We start from the raw sequence: 3630 nt of genomic DNA, 5'->3' as shown, positions 1-3630 counted from the left end.
GTGTGTGTGTGTGTGTGTGTGTGTGTGTGTGTGTGTGTGTGTGTGTGTTGGGGGAGGTTCCACAGACAAGCAGGCTGAAGCCTGATCTTCGGAAGCCCCTGGCTGCCAGAACTCAAGTGATTTTAACGTTTCTGGTGGTTAGCTCGTTCTGGAGTGTTTAGTACCTGTGCTCTGTGGCATCCAGGGCTGGCTGTGTGTGTGGTTATGAAGATTAGAAGAACTAGCTCTTGTAGACCAGGCTGGTCTCGAACTCACAGAGCATAACTGCTACTTTTTGTTTGTTATTTTGGAGGAGGATTCTGTTAAGTGTTCTTTGCTCTGTAGCCCAGGCTAGCTTTGAACTCAGGATACTCCTGCCCGGGCCTCCTGAATGCTGGGATTACAGCTATGGCACACGACATGTGATGTATATCTGCTTCTAACTCTGGGCTAGACTTGCCACTCGGAAGCCCCCAGCAGCTGTTATATGCATCTATGTATGCATATATACATGCGTATGTCTATACATACATGTTCCTAAATACGTAAGTGCAGTATATACATATAGTCTCACTCATGTGACTGTCTAACATGAGCCGAACAAGGACAATAGACAAGTTAAAGTGGGCGTGGCAAAGCCCAGGAAGCCTCAACCCTACACCAAGAACTGCAGTGAGCTAAGGAAGCTGGGAGTGGGCGGAACAGTCTTCCCCAGGGAAGAGCACACCACTCAATTGTCCAGAACCAAGTAGTCAGGCCTGAAAGCCCCCATCTTCTAGATTTAGATTTATAGATTCCAAATTCCTCTCTTGGAATGAGCCCTGGAAAATGAGCCTGGCTCCCTGCTGCCCTGTTGTTGGCCTCACGGTCCCCTGTGTGAGTGCTTCGGTCTCCATGGTGCCCCAGGCTTGCCAAAGTTGCCCCATCTGCCTTCCGGAATGCCCCTCTTTCCACCGTGGCTTTTGGGTGACAGGAAGTCACTGCGTTTATCACTTCCGTTTGTTGGTGTCAAGTGTTTCTGAATACATGGCGTGTCAAGTGTGGCTTCATACTAAATGTTCAGATACGAGAGGGCAAGTTTACAGAACCAAATGTTCGCTTCTGCTTGGTCCCGATCCACACTAATGTTGCATCCCCCAAGGCCCTTCAACAGAATTAACATTCCGGCCTGGGGTGCATCTCCATCTGATAGTTAACGGTGCTCAAGAAATACTTGTCGGCTTATTAGTTGATGGTGCCAAACTAACCTGGCCCCTTCCTACTTTAAGAAGCCCGTGAGTCCTGCCTTCCCCCTTGTCTTTCTGTCTATGACTTATAGGGCTATTGAGGTCACCCCAATTCCTTTGTCCAGTCCAGAAACGTGTCCCTCACTGTTGGCTCCCACAGCACCTACTTTGTTCCCTTATCCCACATTGCCCCATGACTCCGGCATAGGGCCAGGTAAGGTGGCCATAATCATGGCAGGTACTTGGTAGGGGTAAGAAAATAAGGCTGAGAGCCGATGGTACTGGGACATAGATGGTCAACATTGTTATGAGTATCCATAGTTCCAAGAGGAGAGCCCTGGCGAGTGAGCCAATGGTCAGGGCAGAGAGGGCTACAGAAGGTCTTGGTTAGATCTAGAATGAACAGGGCTGAGGAGGCACCCAGGAAGGAACGTGCAAAGCCCTGTTGTGGGGTGGAGGGTCAGCCATGTCACTTGGTATTCAGGTTATGGACCCAGACCCAGCAAAGTTTACCCAGAGGTAAAACTACCAAAGATAAAACTTCGCTAGCCAGGAGAGACACAGAGAGGAGTGGGGAAGCTCAGTGTTTCTGCTGGGGGTGATGGGCTTAGATCCCCAAGACTAACTCTAGACCCCACTGACCTGAGTCACCAGGCCACTGGAACAGTGTGGCCACACTGGGAATATTTAACTGGAGAATTAGGTCACCTGTGCTAGACAAATGTACACAAGAGAGGCAAACAACGCAAAGCCGCCATGCCCATGTTACACACAGAGATCTTGGGGAGCACGGGGTGGAACTTAGGGACATGGTGGAGGTTACAGATCCACAGTGCCACAGGAAGTAGGGCCACAGCACCATGGGGGCAGAGCCACTGGGCAGGTCTACAGTGCTATGGAGACAGCCACATGGGCAAAAGGCTGATCCACAGTACCGTGTGTCTTTTAAGCACAAACAGGCATGGCGTTGTCCGCTTTGCACCATCTGCTCCGCACTGGGTGAGCGACTATCCAGACCTTCTGCCAAAGAGGATCAGCAGGGAGCCCCTAAGCAGGAGGAGAGCATCATATGTTAGCCATCCGCACAGATTCAAACTATACTGAGAGCTGGCTCCGTGGTTAAGAGCACCGGCTGCTCTTCCAGAGGCCCTGGGTTGAATTCCCAGCATCCAGACGGTGACTCAGAACTGTCTGTAACTCCAGGAGTCACATGCCCCCTTCTGGCCTCGGTAGGCACCAGACACACATGAGGTGCACAGACACACATTCAGGCAAAACACCCATTCTCATAAAATTAAAAATTGGTGAGATGTCGCCACACCCCTAGAGTGGTGGTTGTCATTTTAGCCACAGCAATGACAGAACATCTAGCAGGGTGCAAATGTGTGGGGCCTTCTGGGTTGCTGATGAGAAGCGCATGGCACAGCCGCTCTCACACATAGACAAACTGTTTTTTAAATATTTATTTACTTGCAATGCTGGGAATCATACCCAGCCTTATGCACCCGAGGCTGGCACGTGACCTCAGCTACATCCCTAGCCCTGTAACTTCCTATAAAACTTGATGCAGTGCCCTGGGGAGCACCCTGCTGCAGAGTGGTGAAATCGCTGCATGTGGGGTGCAGCACACCCCCCCATCCAGGGCCTTGCTATAAGCTCATGCACAGCAGTAGGCTGTGGGTAATTGATGAATTTCTCAGTTTCTCTGTTTTCCTTCTGCAAGACGGGGCTCCTCATGGCCCCAACAGTGTAGAGTTGCTTGAAGGGAAAATGCCTGAAAGCCAGCATGATCCATGGTGCTTACTCTCACTGTGGACAGTAACCTGGCTTTTTGACGCTGGGTACTGTCGCTGTTGTTTGTTTGGGTTTGTTTTTTTTTGGCGCTGGGTGGTAGGGTAGTTCAGTGGGGAGAATAACTTCTGTCTGCATGTTAGTGTATAAAAGGAGATGATTTGGGGACCAGATAACGAAGCAAAGGTACCAGCTCGAAAGTCCGTACCTTACCAGCTGGCAGGCTTCAGTTGCCTTCAGTCCCCTCAGCACCAAGGAAGGATGGATCTGGAGGAGGGGCTGCATCTACAAGGTCCGTTCAAGTGGATAGCAGATATGCGAAGGAGGCTGGTTCACACGTATGTGCACCATGTGTGCTTGTTGGATCCCTCCGGACCAGGCTTACCGATGGTTGTGAGCCATTATGTGGGTGCTGGGACTCGAACCTAGATCTTTTGCAAGAATAACAAGTGCTCTTAACTGCTGAGCCATCTCTCCAGCCCCAGGAGGCGGCTTCTTAACTATTCTAGAAGCTACCAAAGCTGGTTTTAGAGTGAAATGGATGGACAAACTGGCTCCCAAATTTAAATTTTTCAACTTCTTATAAGACCAGAGGAGGCTTTTCAGTGGGGGAGTCTGGAGTCGACATTCAGAA

This window comes from Microtus ochrogaster, unplaced genomic scaffold, assembly GCF_000317375.1.
Source record: "Microtus ochrogaster isolate Prairie Vole_2 unplaced genomic scaffold, MicOch1.0 UNK54, whole genome shotgun sequence".
Classification (NCBI taxonomy): domain Eukaryota; kingdom Metazoa; phylum Chordata; class Mammalia; order Rodentia; family Cricetidae; genus Microtus; species Microtus ochrogaster.
The sequence above is the reverse complement of the archived record's forward strand: the minus strand, read 5'-3'. Positions refer to the sequence as shown.